Source organism: Rana temporaria, chromosome 7 (assembly GCF_905171775.1).
Source record: "Rana temporaria chromosome 7, aRanTem1.1, whole genome shotgun sequence".
Taxonomy (NCBI): Eukaryota; Metazoa; Chordata; class Amphibia; order Anura; family Ranidae; genus Rana; species Rana temporaria.
The window spans coordinates 104552138-104579229 of NC_053495.1; positions in this window are offsets into that span (position 1 = coordinate 104552138).

The window sequence follows — 27092 nt, forward strand, 5'->3', positions numbered from 1 at the left end:
TGAGGGGCATGCTATCTACACATGAAATAGTGCCTTGATGAATGGTAAAATTATTAATAATTGGGGATGGTTAGAGATCCCACGTATTTTGAGAAATTTAACCAAAGGGTCTGCATGTAAACTCATTTTTTGGATCAACAATGGGGCAGAGCTGGCCAGCATTTTAGCTTCACGAGACAGTGTGTTTGTATAGTAGCTAAAAAATCTGGGGCCACATATTCTGACAATGTGAATACTGAGCCTTTTTTAACGGTATTTTTTTATGTTTTTAACAGTGTTAATCTTGAACCAAATTAATTCCGAATATCCAAAAGATGGACCATATCGTGGGACCGGATAATATTGTGAGGCTGATCCAAAAATTCAGCGAAATGCCCATACTGTGGGATTCGAAACACCCACAATATCACAATAGAAACCGAAGAACGGCAGCACTTGCCGAGATCGCTACATATATGCAAACGTGGATTCCTGGCTGCACAGGCGACATAGTGAAGGATAAGATGAAGAACCTGAGGAGCGCGTACCGTAAAATTAATCGTCAACTACATGACCAAAGATCAGGAGCAGCAGCAAGCGAGTCAACGGAGCGCACTCTGTGGTACTACAAAGAGATGGAGTTTTTGCGTGATCAAATGGAGGGCCGGGCATCAATGTCAAGCCTTACTTCCAGCCGTCATCGCAGCGGACCTTCCTCGGATCCCCACACCCCTGAAGAGTACAGTGAGGGGCTGGCTGACATGGAGCCAGATCTGCGACTCTCCACTTCTGAGGTAGAGTAGTATGCAACAAATTTATGGTCTGCTAATTATTGTTTGTTTATTGAGTTGATATTGGAAATCTTAAAAAAAAAAGGAAACTAAAAGTCGTGGCCATAAAATAGAGGTCAGGGATGCCAAGTGCAGGGGTCAGAAGGAGAGTCTGTTCAAGTTTAAAGTAGGAAAAAACAAACCAGTCTAGAGCAGGAAAATGTGTGTGATTTGATTCTGCCAAATATTACAACATGCCCCTTTTTTGACACAGGAAGAAGAGACCAGCCAGGAGGTGGCAGCTCCTGATGATGAGGTCCATGTCAGCCAGGCGGAAGGGGTCAGTGGCAGCCAGGAGGAGGCCGGGCCCAGTACAAGTCAGCAGGTCCCCAGGCCCAGGCTCAGCACCACGAGCCAAGTCCCTCCCCTCCAGGTCAGGCAACCAGGCCTAATGAGGCGCAGGAGGGAAGTTGAGGACGCAAGCCTCGAGATGATCAAGGAGGCTAGTGTCTTAATGAGGGCCCCCCTCAACCCCACTGAGGCATACAGCGCCTATGTTGCCCATGAAATATCCCAAGCGGGGGAGGACGAGAGGAGGCTGGCCAAGGACCTCATAAACCAGGTCCTTTTATGGATTCACCGGGGCAAGCTGACCAGTCAGACTGAGCTGAGTGACCCGGCCTATCCTGCACAACACCTGCAACCTCCTCCTGCTGCCACATCATCCCCACCTGCAAGGGGCCGTGGACGGGTCCGTGGAAGATTCCCTGCAATGCAGGCTGCAAGGAAGGTTACAAGGAAGAGGACAAGGTGATTCCCGGCCTTCCAGATTATTAACGCAAAAACTTTGTTTTTTTTGGACTACCACAGCCTGGGCTCCATTGGCTCACTTGCTGCTGCTCCTGGTTTTTGGTTTTGTGGTTCTTTATATCTATATTATGTTTGGTATGTGCTCTACAAGGTTTCCCATTTTGTCCTTGACTATGTTGCCTGTGCAGTCTGGAACACAAGTCTGCATGTATGTAGCTATCTGAGCAAGTGCTGCCGTTCTAGTTAAATTAATTTTCTTTATTGACAAAATAAATGGCTTTTTGCTTTACTGAAAAACATTGTCTATTGTGTTTTAATACTGTGGTGATTATGCATGAAACATTTAAAAAAATATGTGTCATTTACAAAAGACACAAACTCCTTTTGGGGGGGGACATTTGGTGTACCAACTTAGTAAACCAAAAAAAGGAAAAACACACACACAAAAACAATGGTGACATAACTTGCCAACCCCCCCCCCCAAAAAAGAAAAAAAAGAGCCCCAAAAAACAATGGTGACATAACTTGCCAAACCCCCAAAAAAAGAAAAAAAGGGCCCCAAAAAACAATGGTGACATAACTTGCCAAACACCAAAAAAAAAAAAAAGGGCCCCAAAAAACAATGGTGACATAACTTGCCAAACACCAAAAAAAAAAAAAAAGGGCCCCAAAAAACAATGGTGACATAACTTGCCAAACACAAAAAAAAAGAAAAGAAAAAAAAGGGCCCCAAAAAACAATGGTGACATAACTTGACAAAGAATAAATAAATAAAAAAAATAACATCAAGATTACATACAAAATAACATACGTATATAAATATATACATGTGGAGGACATAAATAAAGTTACAACATCTGGATAGATAGCATCAGCAAGAGAACGGGGTTATTCTAGCAAGAGAACGCTTTGAAAAAAAAGAGGCAATAAACGACACACTAGATATTTAAAATGACGAATGTGCCATGTCACAAACAAACGAGAGTTTTACCTGAACGAGCGCTCCCATCCCCTTATTTTGTCTGAGCATGCGCGGGGGTTTTTTCCGCGGATATTGTGTACTAACCAACGGATCTGTCCGGCGGACAGGTTCCCAGCGGATAGATTTCTTAGCATGTCAAGAAATTTTGATCTGCTGGAAATCCATCCCCGGGGAAAAAAATCCGCGGAAAAAGATCCGCTGGATCGTACACACCAGGGGATCTATCCGCTGAAACCGGTCCGCGGATCAATTCCAGCGGATCGATCCTCTCGTGTGTACGGGGCCTAGGAGTTGTCAATATATTTATAAACTGTATAGCTCAGCTAGATCTGCTATTAGTATCTGTCAGGCAGGAGTTTGTTCTATATGCAGTGCTCTAACATGTTGTATTGCCTGCATTAGGGATTAGCTTTAAAATATTAGTCTGTGTTATTGAACGTGTGCTAGTTAATTGCACACACAAACGCATTACCTGTTACTGCACGTGTGCAATTTATTAGCACAGAAACGCAGTCGCTGTTAATGCAACTGGGCTATTGAATTGCACAGAAACGCAGACATTCTTACTGCGTGTGTGCTGTTTAATAGCAACTAAACGCAGTTAGTGTCACTGCGTGTGTGCTGTTAAATAGCATTTGAGCGCAGTCTCTATTACTGTGCGCTTGCTGTTTAATACCACCTGAATGCACTTGGTGTCACTGCGTGTGTGCTGTTAAATAGCATTTGAGCGCAGTCGCTATTACTGTGCGTTTGCTGTTTAATACCACCTGAACGCACTTGGTGTCACTGCGTGTGTGCTGTTAAATAGCATTTGAGCGCAGTCACTATTACTGTGCGTTTGCTGTTTAATACCACCTGAACGCACTTGGTGTCACTGCGTGTGTGCTGTTAAATAGCATTTGAGCGCAGTCGCTATTACTGTGCGCTTGCTGTTTAATAACACCTAAACACACTTGGTGTCACTGCGTGTGTGCTGTTAAATAGCATTTGAGCGCAGTCGCTATTACTGTGCGCTTGCTGTTTAATACCACCTGAACGCGCTTGGTGTCACTGCGTGTGTGCTGCTAAATAGCATTTGAGCGCAGTCGCTATTACTGTGCGCTTGCTGTTTAATACCACCTGAACGCACTTGGTGTCACTGCGTGTGTGCTGTTAAATAGCATTTGAGCGCAGTCGCTATTACTGTGCGCTTGCTGTTTAATACCACCTGAACGCACTTGGTGTGACTGCGACTATTTTGTTACATAGCACTTGAGCGCACTCGCTCTTACTGTGCGGTTGCTGTTTAATACCACCTGAACGCAGTTGCTGTGACTGCGATTATTTTTTTATATAGCAGCTGAACGCAGTCGCTCTTACTGCTTGTGTGGAGTTTTTCTAACACCTGAACGCAGTTGCTGTGACTGCGTCTGTTTTGGTACATAGCACCTGAAGGCATAAATATGACTGGAAGGACAAAGAGAGGCAGAGAGTCACGAGGGCAAGCAGGCTCTGTATCTAGAGGTAATGCTGGTGGTGGATGTGGTTTATCCTCTTCAGCACGTGGCCGTGGCCGCTTGTCCTTCTTTTCGGGAGCTGGCCGTGTTGAGCCTCAACATGCAGAGAAATTAGTTGAGTGGATGACCAAGCCGTCCTCATCCTCCTCATCCTCTCTCACACAGACTGATCATAGTTTGTCTGCAAAGCAGCTGCCAAGGCGTCCTCTACCCTCTGCACAATGGCATCACACAATCCTTCCCTAGTCCCACCGTGTCCTCCTGAGGAGTCCCCCGAACTGTTTCAACACAGTGTTGGGTACATGCTACATGAAGATGCGCAGCGTTTTGAAGACTCCGATGACGGAACACAGATAGAGGAAGGCATTGATGTGAGCCCAGGGAGAGGGGGTGGCCGAGAGGGACAACAATCTGGGAGTGATGTTCCCCCAGCTGGAGCATACTGCCAGGTTTTCGACAGTGATGATGAGGAGGGAGGGGATGATGAGGTCATTGACTCTACCTGGGTGCCTGATAGGAGAGAGGAGGAGGAGGAAGAGGAGGAGGAGGACGAGGCACAGGCACATCTTCAAAGAGGCTGGAAGCCCTCCAGGGGTCAGCTTAAGGGCAGCACACCAACTGCATTACGTGGCGCTGCTGTGTCTCAACGGTACAGCAAAAGTTCTTTGGTGTGGGCCGTTTTTGAAACATGTCCATCAGATTGTACCTTTGCTGTTTGCAACATATGTCTCAAGCGTATCTCGCGTGGCCAAAACATCACCCGCTTGGGCACCACATGTTTGTCCAGACATATGTCGAGCTGCCATGCAGCTCGATGGCAAGCATACCAGAAAGACCCACACCAAAGACCGAAGCGGACCTCCCCTTGTCCTTCTGTGACCTCCAACCCCACTAGACCCCCAGTCCTTTCTGAAGCCTGCACCGAAGGTGTAGAAATAGGTGTGTCACAACGTAGTAGTGGTAGTACATGCGGGCAATCTAATGAGAGTAACAGACAAATTTCCCTGCCCCAGCTGCTGCAGCGCCGAAAGAAGTACGCTCCCAGCCATCCACATGCCCAGCGGTTGAATGCTAGCTTAGCAAAATTGCTAGCACTTCAACTGATACCTTTTCAGTTGGTAGATTCTGCCCCCTTCCGTGAGTTTGTGGAATGTGCAGTACCCAAGTACCCAAACGCCACTTTTTCTTCCGGAGGGCGATTCCGGCTCTCTACCGCCATGTGGAAGGCAATGTCCATGCCTCGCTGGACAGGGCGGTCAGTGGTAAGGTGCATCTTACTGCTGACTCATGGTCCAGCAGGCATGGACAGGGACGTTACCTGTCTTTTACGGCCCATTGGGTGACTCTGCTGGCAGCTGGGAAGGACGCAGGGCAAGGTACAGTAGTTTTGGAGGTTGTTCCGCCACCACGCCTCCAAAACACTACTACTGCTTGTGACACACCTCTCTCCTCCACCCCCTCCTCTTCTTCTTCCTCTGTGGCCTCTTCCTGTGGTGATGTTTGTTCAGAACCAGCCGTTCTCCGTAGGCGTACCAGGGGCTATGCAGGAATGCAGGCCAAGAGATGCCATGCAGTGCTCGAGCTGGTGTGCTTGGGAGACAGGAGCCACACTGGGGAAGAGGTTATTTCACCTCTGCAGGGCCAGGCTCAGAGGTGGTTGGCGCCACGCCAGCTGAAGCCTGGAATGGTGGTCAGCGATAATGGCACCAACCTCCTCTCTGCCCTGCGACAGGGAAAACACACCCATGTTCCCTGTTTTGCGCATGTTCTCAATTTGGTGGTGCAGCGGTTCTTGGGCAGGTACCCGGGCTTACAGGATGTCCTGAAGCAGGCCAGGAAAGTCTGTGTGCATTTCCAAAGGTCATACAATGCCACTGCTCGGCTGACAGACCTCCAAAGGGAATACAACCTGCCCAAGAACCGCCTAATCTGTGACATGCCCACCATATGGAACTCTAAGTTGGCCATGCTGCAGCGGCTGCACATGCAGCAGAGGGCCATCAATGAGTACCTGTGCCAATATGGCAGCAGAACTGGCTCAGGGGAGCTAGAGTTTTTTTTCACCACGCCAGTGGGCCTTGATCAGGGATGCATGCACTGTCCTGTCACCATTTGAGGAGGCCACGAGGATGGTGAGCAGTGACAGTGCATGCATCAGTGAGACTGTCCCGCTTATTCACATGTTGGAGCACACCCTACGTGGAATAATGGACAGGGCCCTTGAGGCAGAACAGAGGGTGAAAGAGGATGACTTCCTGACCTCTCAAGGCCCCCTTTATCCAGACACTGTTCCTGCTTGCCCACCTGGAACACAGGAAGAGGAGGAGGAGGAGGATGAGGAGGAGGAGGAGGATTGTATCAGCAGCATGGAGGTGGAGCCTAGCACTCAGCATCAACAGCAGCAGTCTTCAAGGGATCATTTACAGTCCCAAGGAACACGTGGAATTTTACGTGGCTGGGATGAGGTGGCTGCCGATCCTGTCGTCCTCAGTGACCCAGAGGACTGTGCCCCGAATGCCTCTGCAAACCTAAGCTGCATGGCCTCCCTGATCCTGCGTAAGGATCCTCGTGTACGTGCTATCAAGGAGAGGGATCATTACTGGCTGGCAACTCTCCTTGATCCACGTTACAAGAGTAAGGTAGCGGACCTTATGTTGCCATTGCAGAGGGAGCAGAAGATGAAACTTCTGCGGGAGGCCTTGCAGAAGGGTCTGTGCAATGCGTTCCCAGAACCGGGGGGATTACCAAAACCAGGCCCTGGACAATGTCTTGCTGAGGCTTCGGTGAGTCAGAGAAGGAGCGGTGGAGAAGGTGGCCGTCTGACCGATGCGTTCAAACAATTTTTTAGTCCGCAGCCCCAAGGTCTGACCGGTTCCAGCAACCATCGCCAGCGTCTGGTTTACATGGTCCGGAAATACCTAGGGGAAGGTTCCGACTTGGACACCTTTCCAATCGAAAATCCTCTGGCTTACTGGGTCTTGAGGATGGATCACTGGCCAGAGCTTGCACAGTACGCAATTGAGCTACTGGCTTGCCCTGCATCCAGTGTTCTTTCAGAACACACATTCAGTGCTGCTGGAGGCTTTGTGACCGATCACAGGGTGCGCCTCTCCACCGACTCTGTTGATCGACTGACCTTCATCAAAATGAATCAGGCTTGGATCAACACCAGCTACCAAGCACCTGATGCTGATGTTACTGAATAATAATTTTTTGTTGAAATGTCAGATCCCTTGGAGACTGCGTATGCTGATGCAGAGTGACTGTCCTGTTATGCTGCTGATGGAATATCCTTCTCCTCCTCACTTTTCTTCCTGATATCTAGAAAGAAATGTTGTATTTCTGGGCTCTGCCACCAGTGCCTAAGGCCTAATTTTTCTGCCCCTGTTTAACAGGGGCGCCTAATAACAATTTTTGATGCAATACTTTGCACGTCCCTCCTTGTTGTGCTCCAATTAAAGATAGTGGGAGGGGTTGTAGTGTTGTGTTGTGCCTAAGGCCTAATGTTTCTGCCCCTTTGCAAAAAAGGGGCGTCTGATAAAAACTTTTGATGCAATACTTTGCACGTGGCTCCTTGTTGCGCACAAATTAAAGATATTGGGAGGGGTTGCAGTGTTGTGTTGTGCCTAGGGCCCAATGTTTCTGCCCCTGTTTAACAGGGGTGTCTAATAACAATTTTTAATGCAATACTTAGCATGTGTCTCTTTGCTGAGCTCCAATTACAGTATCTGTGAGGGGTTTGCAGTGTTGTGACACCGCCACCAGTGACTAAGGCCCAATTTTTCTGCCCCTGTTCTAGTCATTTTCTTGGTTTGCTTCTTTTCTAATTTGAGTTCATTCTAGCTTTCTCCTACGTTCTCATAGTGTCATGTTTATTTTCCTTTACTAAATACTCATCATTGTCAATGGAAACACCACAAATCTACATTTGTTGATTTCTGTTTACATGCACTGTCTCCATTGTAGGGGCCCCAGAGCATTACTTTGCCCAGGGGCACATGATGCTATTAAGACGGCCCTGAGTGGCCTCATCAGGCACAAGTGTCATGTAGTTTGTTGAGGGTCTCTTTAGGAAATTGTGCAATATGCAGGAGCAAAGTATGACATGGTTCTGATTCTACTTAAGAAACCTACAGTCCTTATCTTGTTTGCAATGCCTGTATACTGCTGTCCAAAGTATATAGGGCCAGACGGTCTTGTCAGGGCCGATCCTCGCTATAGGCTCACTATGCAAGGCACTTAGGGTCCCGCAAAGCTGCAAAGGGCCCCCCAAATTACTAGAGGCCCCAACTGGTGAGAAGTCATTTTCGCCCCCTCACCCCGCTTCTAATCTCGCTGGCTGAGTCATTTCCGACAGCAGAACAGCCCCTCCCCCCGCTTCTCAACTTTCTTTAATGTGACATGTCACTGTCGTCAGCGTGCCCCCCCCCCTGATTCTCATTTTTAATGTGCCATGTCATTTTGCTTAGGGCCCCAGGGAGGTCAGGATCGGCACTGGGTCTTGTAATGACCTGGGGGGAGTGGTGGCGGGGAAACTCATGCTATTTTGTTCAATGATTTTTATCCATATTGCAGGGAACAACCATTACATTAAATCCGCAAGCAGTATTACATTACTTTTTTCTGAGAGTAATCTCATGTTGTGCAGGGACATTTCTAAACACGTGCCACTACTATAGACACCCAGCAGGTACCATATTTAAAAGGATTTTTTTTTTCATTTTAAGCATCATTAAAATCACTGCTCAAGAAAAAACTACAGTTTTTAAAACTTTTTTTTCCATTGATACATGTTCCCTGGGACAAGACCCGGGTTCTCAAAGACGTTTTCCATCAATAACTTGCATATTGGTCTTTAAAATGAGCGTTTTTGAATTCGAACGTTCGAGTCCCATATGGGGTTCTAAATGTTCGTTCGAAACCGCGGTCTGTTCGACCGTTCTGGTGCGAACCGAACCCGGGTATGTTCGGCTCATCCCTAATGACTACCTTTCTCATTAGCGGTGGGAAGTTCTCGATACCTAGGGTCAGTAGCGTAAATGCAGGATTAAGGGCATAATTAACGTTAGTGACGTTCAAAATGAGTAATTGGACCTTTGACCAGAAAGTCTGTATAACAATACAGTTCCAAAAGATATGGAGCAGGCTACCCATTATTGGCAGTTTCTCCAACAGAGTGGTGATATAGTATTGCTCATTTTGTTTAGACGGACAGGGGTTAAATACCATCTATGCAATAGTTTATGTGCATTGTCCCAGTGGTCCACGCATGCCAAGGATTTACTATTATATTTTATTGCCTCATGCCATTGGTGTAGGGGAAACTCTATTTGTAGCTCTTGTTCCCATTTCCTCATAATAGGGCTTTTATCTTGGACATATAGAAGGGATGCAAACTTGTAAAAGAGGTATATCCCTTTGCGTTTGATTGAGGATTTACTCAGTAGAAAGTCCCAGAGAGTCTGTGGAATTTCTATGGGTCTGTTTGGGTTGGCATGCGAGTAGTGCTGTATTTGGAAGATTCTATATCTATCTACGGAATAGTGCGCTCCCATCTTCCTCCATGGTTGGACCGTGAAGTTAGGAATGAGATACTCGTAAGTTGCTAGTGGGATTTTTAGCTTTTGAATGGGGGTGTCAGTAAAATGGTTATTGGTTAGTGAGGACCAAGCATCAATAGTTGCTTTTATGGTTGGATACGGTGGTGTGATCGGTTTGTGGTGAATGCTAGCAGCCATTGCTAGCGCTGGAAGGTTGTGACCAGGTGTGACCGCGCATTCAATATATGACCATCGCTTGTCTGTTTGGCAGGAGAACCAGTCGCGCATTTGGTCTAAAACCGCAGCCCTATAGTATATCTTAGCATTAGGTAGACGAACTCCACCTAGATGTTTAGGTTTGTAAAGTTGTGCTAGTGCAACTCTGGGCTTCTTACCTCCCCATATAAATTTCTTTAAAGAAATCTCTAGTTGAGTAAAAAATTTCTGGGGAATCGGGATAGGCAGCGTTCTTAAGTGGTATAAGAGTTTAGGCATCACTTGCATTTGGTATGCAGCTATCCTCCCCAGCCGTGTAAGATGTAGAGTGCTGATTTGGTAAGTTCTGCTTCTATTTTGTTTAACAGTGGGGGATAGTTACTTGCATACATTTTAGAGGAAGAGGAAGTTAGCTGCACACCCAAGTACGTGATTGAAGGGGGGTCCCAATTGCAAGGGAAGATATTTTGTAATCTATTTTTTTCTTCACTTGGAATATTGAGTGTCAGGGCATAACATTTGGATGTGTTGACTTTGTAAAAAGGAGACCTGTCCAAATCTGTGTATTAAGGCCCTGTACACACGGTCGGTCCATCTGTTGAGAACGGTCCAAAGGACCGTTCTCATCGGTTAACCGATGAAGCTGACTGATAGTCTGATGTGCCTACACACAATCAGTTTAAAAACTGATCGAGTCCAACGCGGTGACGTAAAACACAACGACGTGCTGAGAAAAATGAAGTTCAATGCTTCCAAGCATGTGTCGACTTGATTCTGAGCAATGCGCAGGTTTTGAACCAATGCTTTTGCATACTAACCGTCGGTTTTGACCGATCGGTTAGGCATCCATCTGTTCAATTTTAAAGCAAGTTCTAAATTTTTCGACCAAAGGATAACAGACCGATGGGGCCCACACACGGTCGGTTTGGACCGATGAAACTGAACTTCAGTCCATTTTCATTGGTTTTGTCCGATCGTGTGTACAGGCCTAAGAATTGGATGGTAGGTAGGGAGACTGTTGGATTGGAAACTGTAAGGATAATATCATCAGCGAAAATACCTATTTTATGACTTCCAGAGCTAGTCTAAATTGCTGGTATGTTCGCAGCTGTCTGCCATACACCCAGAATTGAAAACTGAAAAGTGTTTAATTCCCCATAGTCTAAATTGCTGGTATGTTTGCACTGATGCAATGCCAACTTTAATTGCAATAGTGAAAATTGTTTCCCTTATGCCTTTGCTTAGCAATCTGTAGACTATCCACATACCTTGCTTTTGTTTTTGTTTCCTCCCTATGCCTTACCTCTAAATTATGGCCTTTTCTTATCTCTATTAGCTGTCCACTTGTAAGTCTGTTTCTTAAGTGAGAATTCTGCTCTGCATAGCCAGTCTTTTTTATTACCTCCCTAATTAGTAATTAGAAGAACACACCCCCCATTCCTAACAGTATACTGTATATCAAAGCATCTCTTTGGGAAAGGCACATTTGCCAAGGGGTGGCACATTTGCAAATGGGCTCTTTGCATTATCATATCTCTGTCTTTATAATTCAGCATCTTCAAAATAAAGGTTCTTGGTCTTAATTGCTCTCCCAGAGGCGGGGAGCATGTCGCTACTCTGTGTGCCCGTTCCACAGAAAAAAGAAAGAAAAAATGGTCTGCTCTCATAGGGGGTTATTTACAAAAGGCAAATCCACTTTGCACTACAAGTGCACTGCAAGTGCACTTGGAAGTGCAGTTGCTGTAGATCGGAGAGGAAGATCTGAAATGAGGGGCAAGATCTGCTGATTTTATCATCCAATAATGTGCAAGCTAAAATGCCGTTTTTTACTTTCCTTGCATGTCCCCCTCAGATCTACGGGGACTGCACTTGGAAGTGCACTTTCAGTGCACTTGTAGTGCAAAGTGGATTTGCCTTTCGTAACTAACCGCTATAGTGTCTTTGAGCCTTTTTTCTATAAATTCAACTGGCTTATTACCTTCTGCCTATTCCGGTAGACCTACCACCCTAATACTATTTCTTCGGAGACAATTTTCCAAGTCCTCCAAATGAGAATCATATAGGGATAGTTGTTGTGTGTTCTTTTTCTCAGACTTCATAATTGTTTGTAGGGAATCTTCAAGTGTACTTATTCTTTCTTCCGCATCTGATATTGTATATTTAATTGTATGCATATCTTGTCTAAACAAATTTATATCTTCCCTCATTCACTCTAGATTATGTGCTAGAACATTCACAGAGCTATTACATGTATTAATAGCCTTCATAATGTCTGTTAATGTAACTGCACGCTCTGTATTTGAACTATTTGGGCTATTTGAGGTATTTAGTTGAACTAGCTGATATATCATGCAAATCAATCTGAGGTGGCGTGACTTACTGTATCGTCCGACTCTATTTCCATTATCCCTTATCCAGTGGCCTGCGCTTCTCTAGCTGGGTCCAATAACCTTGTGTTATGTTAGAGATAACAGCTTGTATTTCATCCTTGGCTTTGGCCGTAGTAGTGTTCGTAGTAGGAGTATGGGCAAATTTTTCAAGCCAGGCTGTTATTACTTCTTGTTTAATTTGAGAATTATTTTGGTGTTTTTATCTGAGCTACTCTGTGAAGAGCATTCATTAGTGGCTTGTTCTTCACTCCCCACATCCTTCTTAGTTCTGTGTGTCATTCTCTTAAGATCTGGTATTCTCACAGTTGGTTCACAGTAGTCTCACAGTAGTCTGACAGTAGCCTCACCCTGATTAAATATCTTACAACTCACACCAGCTCACATCAGCAATCTTCAACATCTTTATTTGTCCATGTATCACATATCATGTATTATATGGAATTGAAGAGCTAATAGAGAGCCAACAAATGTCCTAGTGGCTGAGGTATTGATTCTGATATTAACTTCAATTGCTACCTTTAATTCATAAAAATATTGCACCGCCTCTAATGATATATAAATAAGAAAAACACGTATGGAAAAAAGGCAAAGTTATATTGCTATTTATAATCAGATAAAGCCAAAATATAACAAGGCTCAGAGGTACTTAGCTGAGTTATTACCAGTATAATCAGAGGAAAGAAATAAAGATTTCAAAGTCCATGATCAATATCAGAGCTTGCAAGTTACATCCAGATATATTCCAAGTCTATTCCACTTGTTATTTTAGTGTTCTTTATCACCGCCTCCTCCTTCACATTATCCAGTAATATATAGTGTAGGGTGTTCTATATATGATATTCTAGCCGCAAGCCTTGTATATCAAATCAGAAAATGTACCTGGCATCGAAGAAGCTTTGTCATCAAGGCTGTATGTCATAGGTTGCAGGCCACAAACTGGAAGCCAGGTGCAGAGAGCAGAGTAGGTTACAGAGCCATTGAGCAGAACAGAGCCACAGAGCGTGTGCTGGATACCATGTGCAAGGAGCAGAAGCCAAGAAGCTGAACGCTTAGGACCGGAGTCTGTGGGCTGTAAGCTGTAAGCCAGTGCCATGGTCATTAGACGTGAACTGTCAGCAGTACACCATAAGCCGTGCACCATGTGCTGGCACCTGGGAGCCTGGGAACGTGTACTGGAAATTGAGAGCTGGGAGCCGGGAATTGGAGTTTGTCAGCTGGAGGCTAATTGTAATCAGAGCCGTATCAGCTGCATCTGTGTCTACTGGGATGCTGTGTCTGTCGGATGTGTCGGATGGGTCCACCAGCGTGACAATCCAATCCGATCACCAGACATCAGATGCCAAGCAGGATAGCTACTGTTGTCACCAACAAAAAGGTCCCAGTAATGCACCAAGGGCATCGGCCGCACAAAGGAAGGAATCCCATCAAGGATATAGGTAAGGAGACGGTCAGTGGTGGAGCTCCATCTCCTGTGTCTCCTAAGATCTCACATCCTCTCACACAGACGTGCCACCCCCCCCCCCCCCCATTTTGGTACTTCCAACACAATACTCAGGTACTCACAATACTCAGGTACACCCAACACTCAGGTACACCCAATACTCAGGTACTCCCAATATTCAGGTACACACAATACTCAGGTACTCACAATACTCAGGTACTCACAATACTCAGGTACTCACATACAGTACTCAGGTACTTAGATACACTGTCAGTCAGGTTTTGATGTTTGTGTCTCTGTGTTACTCTGCACAACCTCCCTTTGTAAAATGACACTAGCAGTCAGTCAGTCACCTTTAATGCCGCAGCTCACTTATCAGCCTCACACTCTCCTTCCGGTCTGCACTTCACTTACCCACCGCCTCTCCCTGATGGCCTTTCACCTCCGGTCCCGCAGGATGTCCTCCCGCCTCCTTTGTCTGTGTCTGTGGAATGATTACTGTCCTTGGTACACCGCCTCCAGCACGACAATGTCCCACTATACCGTCACTATGGGTCACCTGTCACAGTCGTGTTGGGTCTGGTCCGGTCATGGAGGATCTGGTCCTGATAGGGCAGGGGGGTTCTGCATCCTGATAGGGCAGCCAGGGCAGTATGAATACTTCTTCTACAAGCTTTAACCAGACACTGCTAGCAGTTACAAGACTGCTATATTCTGCTGATGAGAATATTTATTTAGCAGCTTATATTTACTAAAACAATTTCATTTGCATGTTCTGAGTACTGTGGGAGACCACATATAGTGAATGCAGGTTCTTGAGTTTAGTAACACTTAAAGTTGGTATACATCCAGAGGCAGGAAAATCACGGTTTGAATTGCTGTTTGGGTTAACTAATTGTTCTAAAGCTAAAAATTGTAGACATCTGTAGTTGCCCGTGTTCATGAGGAATTTAAGGTGTTTATTCTCCTCTCCATCTGGAAAATCTGGGTCTCCCAGCACTAGGGTAATTATTGAGGGATGTAGAGACATTGGCCCAGATTCAGAGAGCAATTGCGCCTGCGTAACCATAGTTAACCATAGTTACGCAGCGCAATTGCTGACTTGCTCCGGCGTTGCGAATGCTCCTGATTCAGGAACATCGTAACGCCGACTGCAGCCTAAAATCTGCGTGGCATAAGGCTCTTATGCCACGCAGAATTTAGGCTGCATTCTTGCGATGACCGCTAGGGGGCGCTCCCATTGTGCTCAGTGTATAGTATGCAAATTGCATACTAACACCGATTCACAATGTTGCACGGGCCCTGCGTACGCAAGTTACGGAGTTTCCGTACGGCGTCTTTAGCGTAAGGCTGCCCCTTCTAATAGTAGGGGCAGCCAATGCTAAAGTATACCCGCCGTTCCCGCATCGTGAAATTTGAATTTCACGTCGTTTGCGTAAGTGATTCGTGAATAGCGCTGGACGCCATTCACGTTCACTTGGAAGCAAATGACGTCCTTGCGACGTCATTTGCCGCAATGCACGTCGGGAAAGTTTCCCGACGGAGCATGCGCTCTACGCTCGGCGCGGGAGCGTGCCTAATTTAAATGATTCCCGCCCCCTACGGGATCATTTACATTATGCGCCCTTACGCAGGGCAATTTTAAAGAGCGCACATGCAATTTACGTAGCTACTTCTCCACGATTCGCGCGTAGCGCAGTAAATTTGCGGGGACGCAGGGCAAAAACGCTGCCCTGTGCCTCCGTAAAAAAGGGGCAAATTCTACCTGAATCTGGGCCATTATAGGCAAAAAAAAGTCAAGGCTAAGATTCTTAGTGTGGCACCTGTAGTTGGGTGGCTTATTAGAGTTTTCAAATAGTGTGAGGGCATCACAGAAGATAGCACATTGGTATTTTGGCATATTTCTAATTGACTTTAACCTTCTTTTTAGAATTATGATGGTTATAACCGATTAAAAAAAACAATACATGTAAAGTGCTTTGTAGAACTGACATACAACATATCAGAAAGGCTTTTGCATTTATACAATTTATCAGGATCAAATTGAGAATCTGTGGCAAGACTTGAAAATTGCTGTTCCCTGATGCTCTCCATCCAATCTGACAGAGTTTGAGCTATTTTGCAAAGAAGAGTGGGCAAAAATTCCACTTTCTAGATGTGCAAAGCTGGTAGAGACATGGGACTGTATGCAGAATGTTAACTATAAATAATGACTACAGAAGCATAAGCCGGGTTAAACTTGGCCGCAGGCCTTTATTACTGATATTATATTTATTAACTTCTCATCAATATTTTATTAATCAAATAACCATTGCAATATAACGAATAACACATCACTCATTATCTTAAAACCACCAACAGTCCTAAACCCAGCCACTAAGGCTCAGGTTGGATTTAACTCTTTCTTAACCAACCCCTAATGTTTTTTTTTTTCCCTAATGTTTATTCACAAAACCAAAAGGGGGTACCATGAAATATTTAGGCCGTGACAAGGGAGGGGGGAGGGAGTTCACAGGTGAGGATTACCTGAAAGCCTGGTCACCCCAGCTTGCTGTACCTGCCTTAAATAAGCTCCCACCTTTCCAGAATGTTCCCTTGTACCAGGTGACCTGAATCCTGACCCTTATTGGTCCCTGGCTTACCTCACCTATAGCCCTTACCTTACAGGTGTGAGGGGGAGCTAAGCCCACCCCCTTTGGGGCCTGAACCACAACCCACTACTCCCAGATGTGCGGGATGAAAGGGGTGCCTGGAAACCTCCCTTCTGCAAGCATTCCCATGGGCTCGGGGGGCTTAAAACAGCTCCCTTTGCTTTCATTCCCAAAAAGACTTGCAGCTGTAATTGCAGCGAAAGGTGGGGCTGAATACAAATGCACACCACACTTTTCACATATGTATTTGTAAAAAAATTGGAAAAACCCTTACCATTCTCTTTCCACTTCACAATTATGTGCCACTTTGTGTTGGTCTATCACATAAAAACCCAATAAAATACATTTACGTTTTTGCTTATAACATGACAAAATGTGGAAATTCCAAGGGGTATGAATACTTTTTCCAAGCATGGTATAAGTAGATTTTATATGTATACATACTGGGCCTGATTCTCAAAAGAGATACGCAGACTTAACTGCTGTTCAGTCTGTGCCTAACTTTGGAAACGATTCTCAAAAGGCTTTTTCCAAAGTTAGGCAGAAAATCTGACATGTGTAAGACACTTACACGGTCAGATTTTAGGATGCAGTACCGCATCCGCCACTGGGGGCATTTCTCATTGAAATGCAGCTTTGCGTATGCAAATGAGGACTTAAGCAGATTTTCAAAGCATTTAATCACTCTGATTTCTGCCTAAGTTCCGAATTTGCCTGCGCAAAACTAGGGCTGGTTTTATAATGTGTAAAGTTAGTCAAACCTTGTAAAGGCCCATTCAAGCGACGGCATTTGGTATGCATTCCTGAGGGAGAACTCCACGGCAATTTTTAAATTCAAAACTGGCATGGGTTCCCCCCCAGGAGCATACCAGGCCCTTAGGTCTGGTATGGGTTGTAAGGAGACCCCCCCTCCGCCGAAAAATCGACGTAGGGGGTCCCCCTACAATCCATACCAGACCCGTATCCAAAGCACGCTACCCGGCCGGTCAGGAAGGGAGTGGGGACGAGCGAGCGCCCCCCCCTCCTGAGCCGTGCCAGGCCGCATGCCCTCAACATGGGGGGGTTGGGTGCTCTGGGGCAGGGGGGCGCACTGCGGGCCACCCCACCCCAGAGCACCCTGTCCCCATGTTGATGAGGACATGACCTCTTCCCGACAACCCTTGCCGTTGGTTGTCGGGGTCTGCGGGAGGGGGCTTATCGGAATCTGGGAGTCCCCTTTAATAAGGGGGCCCCCAGATACCGGCCCCCCACCCTAAGTGAATGGATTTGGGGTACATCGTACCCCTATCCATTCACCTGGAGGCAAAAAGTAAAAGTTAGTAAACACACAACACAAGGGTTTTTAAAATAATTTATTATTCTGCTCCGGAGGCCCCCCCTGTCTTCTTTATTAGCTCTATTACCAGGGGGGGCTTCTTCTTCCACTCTCCGGGGGTCTTCCACTCTCCAGGGGTCTTCTTCCACTCTCCGGGGGGGGTTTCTTCTTCCGCTCTCCGGGGGGGGGGCTTCTTCCATCTTCTCCCCTCTTCCGCTGTTGACTCGGCGAACCCCGGTTCTTCTGCAGATGTCCGGTGCCTTCTTCTTCAGCGCTGGCTGCCTGCTATCTTTGTGTGTTAGCTCAATTAGTAACAGGCAGCCGGCGCGGTCTTCTGTGACGTCAGGGTCTTCTCTTCTGTTCTTCTCCCCTCTTCTGATGTTGACTCGTCGCATCTTGTCGCTGTAATGATGGAAGCGCGCCTTGCATCCCATTTATATAGGCATCACCGTCCCATCATGCTCCGGCAGGTACCCACGTGGTGGGTGCCTACCCACGTGCACCCACCACGTGGGTACCTACTGGAGCATGATGGGACGGTGATGCCTATATAAATGGGATGCAAGGCGCGCTTCCATCATTACAGCGACAAGATGCGACGAGTCAACATCGGAAGAGGGGAGAAGAACAGAAGAGAAGACCCTGACGTCACAGAAGACCGCGCCGGCTGCCTGTTACTAATTGAGCTAACACACAAAGATAGCAGGCAGCCAGCGCTGAAGAAGAAGGCACCGGACATCTGCAGAAGAACCGGGGTTTGCGAGTCAACAGCGGAAGAGGGGAGAAGATGGAAGAAGCCCCCCCCCGGAGAGCGGAAGAAGAAACCCCCCCCGGAGAGTGGAAGAAGACCCCCGGAGAGTGGAAGACCCCCGGAGAGTGGAAGAAGAAGCCCCCCCTGGTAATAGAGCTAATAAAGAAGACAGGGGGGGCCTCCGGAGCAGAATAATAAATTATTTTAAAAACCCTTGTGTTGTGTGTTTACTAACTTTTACTTTTTGCCTCCAGGTGAATGGATAGGGGTACGATGTACCCCATATCCATTCACTTAGGGTGGGGGGCCGGTATCTGGGGACCCCCTTATTAAAGGGGACTCCCAGATTCCGATAAGCCCCCGCCCGCAGACCCCGACAACCAACGGCAAGGGTTGTCGGGAAGAGGTCCTGTCCTCATCAACATGGGGACAGGGTGCTCTGGGGTGGGGGGGCCCGCAGTGCGCCCCCCTGCCCCAGAGCACCCAACCCCCCCATGTTGAGGGCATGCGGCCTGGCACGGCTCAGGAGGGGGGGGCGCTCGCTCGTCCCCACTCCCTTCCTGACCGGCCGGGTAGCGTGCTTTGGATACGGGTCTGGTATGGATTGTAGGGGGACCCCCTACGTCGATTTTTAGGCGTGGGGGGGTCTCCTTACAACCCATACCAGACCTAAGGGCCTGGTATGCTCCTGGGGGGGGGGAACCCATGCCGGTTTTTTCTTTGAAAATTGGCATGGAGTTTTCCCTCTCAGGAATGCATGCTGAGCGACGCTGTCATTTTTTTTTACAATTATTTGTTTTCCCGGCGCGTCTTTTTTTTTTCCACCCGTCGCAACTTTAGTGTCCCGTCGAAATTCTCATAGCCGCCCGGCGTTTAATTACGTTCGCGCGCTGCACGTCGGGAAAATGATGTCACACGCATGCGCAGTACGGCCGGCGCGGGAGCGCGCCTCATTTAAATTTTAAACGCCCCCAGGAGAGGAGGACCGCCTTACGACGGCGGCACTTAAGTTACACGGCCTGAAATTTCTAGGTAAGTGCTTTGACGATCGGGCACTTAGGTAGAGATTTTAAGTCAGTGTAACTTAACTGCTGAAATTTAAAGCGGGAGTTCACCCATTTAAAAAAAAAAAAAAAATCTCCCCTTAGCTTCCTGCTCGTTCGGTCTAGGGGAATCGGCTATTTATATTAAAATATGTGCAGTACTTACCCGTTTTCGAGCTGCATCTTGTTCCGTCGCTTCCGGGTATGGGTCTTCGGGAGCGGGCGTTCCTTCTTGATTGACATTCTTCCGAGAGGCTTCCGACGGTCGCATCCATCGCGTCACTCGTAGCCGAAAGAAGCCGAACGTCGGTGCGGCTCTATACTGCGCCTGCGCACCGACGTTCGGCTTCTTTCGGAAAATCGTGACGCGATGGATGCGACCGTCGGAAGCCTCTCGGAAACCTGTCAATCAAGAAGGAACGCCCATTCCCGAAGCCCATACCCGGAAGCGGCGGAGAGGATGCGTCTCGTAAACGGGTAAGTACTGCACATATTTTAAAATAAATAGCCGATTCCCCTAGTAATAACGAGCAGGAATCTAAGGGGGAAAAGTGCCCTCTAAGGGTGAACCCCCGCTTTAAGTTAGGCTACGTTTTTGGGAATTTGGCCCACTGTGTGTATGTATATATATATATATATATATATATATATATATATATATATATATATATATATACATATATACTATATATATATATATATATATATATATATTGTATATACAGTATATATATATACATATATACATACACAGGGCCAGATTCTCGTATAACTGGGGCGGCGTAACGTTTCTCCTTTACGTTACACCGCCGTAAGTTTTACGGGCAAGTGCTTGATTCACAAAGCACTTGCCTGTAAACTTGCGGCGGCGTAGTGTAAAGTCCACCGGCGCAAGCCCGCCTAATTCAAATGATCCATGTAGGGGGCGTGGATCATTTAAATTAGGCGCGTTCCCGCGCCGTTCATACTGCGCATGCTCCGTCTCGAATTTTTCCGGCATGCATTGCGCGAAATTACGTCGCAAGTACGTCATTGGTTTCGACGTTAACGTAAATGGCGTCCAGCGGCATTCATGGACGACTTACGCAAACAACGTCAAATTTTCAAATTGCGACGCGGGAACGACGGCCATACTTAACATTGAGTACGCTACCTAGGGGGCATGTTTATCTTTACGCCGCCTAACTCTTACGCAAACGACGTAAAATCACTACGACAGGCAATCGTACGTTCGTGAATCGGCGTAACTAGGCATTTGCATATTCTACGCCGACCGCAATGGAAGCGCCACCTAGCGGTCAGCGTAGATATTGCACCCTAAGATACAACGGCGCTGGCCGTCGTATCTTAGGCATGTTTAAGTGTATCTCAGTTTGAGAATACACTTAAACATACGACAGCCTTAGATTCGGACTTACGTCGGAGTATCTGATGATACGCCGGCGTAATTCTATGTGAATCTGGCCCACCCAGTATATATGTATACTATATATATATATATATTTTTTTTCCCCTGCTGTAGCAAATTGGATCATGCTCCGCTGGGGTTTTTTGCCTTCCTCTGGATCAACTGTGGGTATGGAGTTGGGTGTATAGGATTTTACTGTGTTTTTTATTTTGTTTTTTTGTTTTTTGTAGTTGAACTGGATGGACTTGTGTCTTTTTTCAACCTGACTAACTATGTAACTATGTAACTATGTAACTATATACACATACAGTATATATATATTCTACATGAGATTGTAATGCTATATTTTACTTTCTACCATTTTTTTTTTTTTTTCATATATATATATTTTGCTCATATACGTTTTTAATGTTCATCTCATTGAAGACAAAATGGCGTGTGCCAGTGGCGGAATTATAGGAGTCGCTGAGATCGCCATGGCGACCGGACCCCTTGCTGCAGGGGGCCCTTGGGGGTCCCCTGTACTCTTCGATAGAAGGAGCGGCAGTTGAGCGGCAGGGGCTGCTGAGATGAGCTCCCCGATCGTCAGCCGAACTGTGCAGGGAAGGAGCTTGTCACATGAAAGTAGTAAAAGTAGTGTGTGCTCTTTGTCTCCCCCTAGAGTGCAGTAACCGGGAGGAAGAGCCAAGGTAAATGTCTCCCGTTTTTTGACTATCTATCTACTGTATGGGCCAGATTCACAAAGAGATACGACGGTGTATCTACAGATACACCATCGTATCTCTGACGTAAACTGGTCCTATCTATGCGCCTGATTCATATAATCAGATACGCATAGATAGGGCTAGATCCGACAGTGTTACAATGTGTTACACTGTCGGATCTTTTTTTCAATTTAAAAATGGCGCCGGGGGCGTTCCCGCTGATTTACGATAAATAATATGTAAATCAGCGAGATACGCAAATTCACGAACGTACGCGGACCCGTCGCAGTGTTCTTACGTTGTTTCCGTAGCGGTTTTCCGTTGTATACTTACCCTTTCTTTTATCAGGCGCAGTCAATGTTAAGTATAGCCGACGTTCCCGCGTCGAATTTAAATTTTTTAACATCGTTTGTGTAAGTCGTTCTCGAATACAGACGGACGTCGTTTACGTAAGCGTCGCAACCACTGACGTCCTAGCGACGTCAGTGGGAGCAATGCACGCCGGGAAATTTCGCGGACGGCGCCTGCGCATTTAAATCGGCGCGGGAACGCGCCTGATTTAAATATGACACTCCCCTAGCCGCGAAATTTGAATTCCGCTGGGGGATTTAGGATCCGCCGTCGCAAGTTTGGAGGTAAGTGGTTTGTGAATTAGCCACTTGCCTCCTAAACTTACGGGAGCGGATCTTAATTCACGTAGATCGAGCGGATCTATAGATCCGCTGAGCTACGTGAATCTGGCCCTATGTGTGTTTATATGTGTGTGTGTGTGTGTATGTGTATGTATGTGTGTGTGTATATGTATGTACTGTATGTGTGTGTGTGCACGTATGTATGCATGTATGTGTGCATATGTATGTGTGTGTGCATGTATGTATGTATGCATGTGTGTGTGCATATGTATGTATGTGTGTGTGCATATGTATGTGTGTGTGCATATGTATGTATGTATGCATGTCTGTGTGCATATGTATGTATGTGTGTGTGCTTATGTATGTGTGTGTGCATATGTATGTATGTGTGTGTGTGTGTGTGTGTGTGTGTGCATGTATGTATGCATGCGTGTGTGCATATGTATGTATGTTAAAGCGGTTGTATACCCACTGTCTTTTTTTTTAAAACCTGAAAAGCAAAAGCCATAATCAGCTAGTATGCACCGCATACTAGCTGATTATGAAATACTTACCTTGGAACGAGGTGAGAGGAACTTACCTGGTCCACGCCGAGGGACATGTCATCTTTCCTCGGCATGTCTTCCGGGTATCGCCGCTCCAGCGCTGTGATTGGCTGGAGCGGCGATGTCATCACTCCTGCGTATGCGTGTGAGAGACTTCTCTCCGGCAAGGTCTGGCGGCTGCCAGCCCTTTAGCCGAGGAACCCCGCTGTGCATGCGCCGCTGCAGTCAGCGGCGCATTGCGGGGGGAATATCAACTAAACCTTACAGGTTTAGGAGATATTATTTATACCTACAAGTAAGCCTTATTAGGCAAATTAATATTCACTTTCCTAACACTGAACCACCTCTCCACTAATCAGGTGTGCGGGTCTATTACCCGTCACCTGATTGGCTGAAACGATAGGAGCAGCTATTGGATGATTCTTAGGAGGAGAGGAAGGAATATGAAGACGGCAGGAGACGCATGGAGGATCCCGCTCGTGGCGGTCACCTGCTGCCCTACGAGACAGGGTAAGTGCCTGCCAAGCAGGCAGGGGGATTCACAGTGATGGCATTTGATGGCACAGTTGCAGCATGGCAGCATTTAATGGGCACACCGGCATTTGATGGGCACACTGGCGGCATTTAATGGACACAGTGGCAGCATTTGATGAGCACAGTGGCAGCATTTGATGGCACAGTGGCGGCATTTACATAGGCACAGTGACAGCATTTGGGCACAGTGGCAGTGTTTGGCACAGTGGCAGAGTTTGATGGGCACAGTGGCAGCATTTGATGGTAACAGTGGTGGCGTTTGATGGCACAGTGGCAGAGTTTGATGGGCACAGTGGCAGCATTTGATGGGCACAGTGGCAGCATTTGATGGGCACAGTGGCGGCATTTGATGGGAACAGTGGTGGTGTTTGATGGCACAGTTGCAACTTTTGATGGACACAGTGGCAGCATTTGATAGGCACAGTGGCAGCTTTTGATGGGCAGGGTGGCTGTAAATGAAGGGCACAGTGGCTGCAAATGATGTTTTTTTAATAATTTTTCAGTTTGCTTACGCCCCCCTAAAAATGTTGAGCACCAGCCGCCACTAGTTTATATGTGCATGCATATGTGCATTTACTGTATATATATGTGTGTGTTTTTATATGTGTTTCTGTTTACATGTATGTATGCACATTTTATGTATGCGCTTTTAATCCTGACCCCCTATGTGTGTACAATCAGAACCTATTTGTTTATTTATTTTTTTAATTGTTCATAGTACCAGCAAAAAAAAGGCGGTTCCTCCAAAAAGCGATCCATGCTCAGATCGCTTTTCAGAGGCATTTGACAGCCGGTAAAGAGGCAATATCTTGCCTACTGACCGCCTGTTTTAACTCCTTAAATGCATCATCGCTATGCTGCAACTGCATGCAATGCACACAGTTGCAGGGGGGTTTTTGCAGTGCAGCCCCATTCACCTAGGGGTATACTTCAAGGGTGCCCTGACTGGAAAAAGATTGAGAAACACCGACATAGAGGAACCAATGCCTCCATTTTCCTCCTGCAGCCGCTGAATGCATGCAGGAGGGAGAGGAGGAGAAGCAGGGGGAACTGGAGAAATCGGTTCCTTTATATGCAGCCACCCACTTGCAACCGGGTCCTGTTCCGCCACCTAGGGTGACCATGTGTCCCGGACTGCCCGGGATTGTCCCGTAATTGGTATCTTTGTCCCTGGTCCCGGCCACCTTCGTTCCGGGACAATACAGTGTCCCGGAATTGCCCCCTTGGCCGATCTGATGCCCCCTAAAAATTGCCACCGCATTGCCGCTGTCCTTCACTGCCCGCTGTGCTAGTTCTGTCCGGCGAGACCACTTGGTTTTCCCCTCAGACGCTGCCTGGCTCACTGCCAAAACAACTGGTTGCTAGGTATAGCCCGACTGGCGTCTAACAACAAGTGACGTCACGATGAGAGGAGAGTGGAGCCCCAGCATTCCGAGCGAGCCAGTGGAGGATTCCGCCTCACGCCTAAGCTCTGCCCCCGACTCCGCCCCCGACCCCGCCTATTCCCTGATGGCTGTTCTTACGCTGGAAGAAAGGTAAGCTAAATGCTCCCTGCACTGCCCTGCCCTGACTCTGACTGACTCATGGTCACTCTGCTCCGTCCCATACACTGCACCCCTCCAGTCATGCTGTACTGTCCTTCACTACTACCCCTCCCATCATACTGTCCTTCACTACTACCCCCTCCCATCATACTGTCCTTCACTACTACCCCTCCCATCATACTGTCCTTCACTACTACCCCCTCCGATCATACTGTCCTTCACTACTACCCCTCCCATCATACTGTCCTTCACTACTACCCCTCCCATCATACTGTCCTTCACTACTACCCCTCCCATCATACTGTCCTTCACTACTACCCCTCCCATCATACTGTCCTTCACTACTACCCCTCCCATCATACTGTCCTTCACTACTACCCTCCCATCATACTGTCCTTCACTACTACCCCTCCCATCATACTGTCCTTCACTACTACCCCTCCCATCATACTGTCCTTCACTACTACCCCTCCCATCATACTGTCCTTCACTACTACCCCTCCCATCATACTGCCCTTCACTACTACCCCTCCCATCATACTGCCCTTCACTACTACCCCTCCCATCATACTGCCCTTCACTACTACCCTCCCATCATACTGTCCTTCACTACTACCCCTCCCATCATACTGTCCTTCACTACTACCCCCTCCCATCATACTGTCCTTCACTACTACCCCTCCCATCATACTGTCCTTCACTACTACCCCTCCCATCATACTGTCCTTCACTACTACCCCTCCCATCATACTGTCCTTCACTACTACCCCCTCCCAACATACTGTCTGCCCTCCACTGCCATCCCTCCTATTATACTGCCACCCCTGCTATAGTACAACCCACAGCAGGAGAGAGGTATGTGTGCATCCTATCACTGAGCACCACTGTCCCTCCATCCACCTCACGGTCCCTCCATCCACCCCACGGTCCCTCCATCCACCCCACAGTCCCTCCATCCACCCCACTGTCCCTCCATCCACCCCACGGTCCCTCCATCCACCCCACTGTCCATCCATCCACCCCACTGTCCCCCCATCCACCCCACGGTCCCTCCATCCACCCCACTGTCCCTCCATCCACCACACTGTCCATCTATCCACTCCACTGCCACTCCATTCATCCCACTGTCCCTCCATCCACCCCACTGTCTCTTTATCCCTCTGTCTCTCTATCCACCCCCTGTCCCTCCATCCATCCCACTGTCCCCCTGTCCCTCCATCCAACCCACTGTCCCCCCATCCACCCCACTGTCCCTCCATCCACCCCACTGTCCCTCCATCCACCCCACGGTCCCTCCATCCACCCCACGGTCCCTCCATCCACCCCACTGTCCCTCCATTCATCCCACTGTCCCTCTATTCACCCCACTGTCCCTCTATCCACCCCACTGTCCCTCCCTTTATCCCACTGTCCTATCCACCCCACTGTCCTATCCACCCCACTGTCCCTCCATCCACCCCACTGTCCCTCCATCCACCCCACGGTCCCTCCATCTACCCCACGGTCCCTCCATCCATCCCACTGTCCCCCTGTCCCTCCATCCATCCCACTGTCCCTCCATCCACCCCACGGTCCCTCCATACACCCCACGGTCCCTCCATCCACCCCACTGTCCCTCCATTCACCCCACTGTCCCTCCATTCATCCCACTGTCCCTCTATCCACCCACTGTCCCTCCATCCACCCCACTGTCCCTCTATCCCTCCATCCACCCCACTGTCCCTTTATCCCTCTGTCTCTCTATCCACCCCACTGTCTCTCCATCCACCCCACTGTCCCTCCATCCACCCCACTGTCCCTCTATCCACCCCACTTTCCCTCTGTCCACCCCACTGTCCTTCTATCCCTACATCCACCCCATTGTCCCTCCATCCACCCCACTGTCCCTCCGTCCACCCCACTGTCCCTCCGTCCACCCCACTGTCCCTCTATCCACCCCACTGTCCCTCTATCCACCCCACTGTCCCTCTATCCCTCTGTCCACCCCACTGTCCCTCTGTCCACCCCACTGTGCTTCTATCCCTACATCCATCCCACTGTCCCTCTGTCCACCCCACTGTCCCTCTGTCCACCCCACTGTCCCTCCGTCCACCCCACTGTCCCTCCGTCCACCCCACTGTCCCTCTATCCACCCCACTGTCCCTCTATCCCTCTGTCCACCCCACTGTCCCTCTGTCCACCCCGCTGTCCCTCTGTCCACCCCACTGTGCTTCTATCCCTACATCCATCCCACTGTCCCTCTGTCCACCCCACTGTCCCTCTGTCCACCCCACTGTCCCTCCGTCCACCCCACTGTCCCTCCGTCCACCCCACTGTCCCTCCGTCCACCCCACTGTCCCTC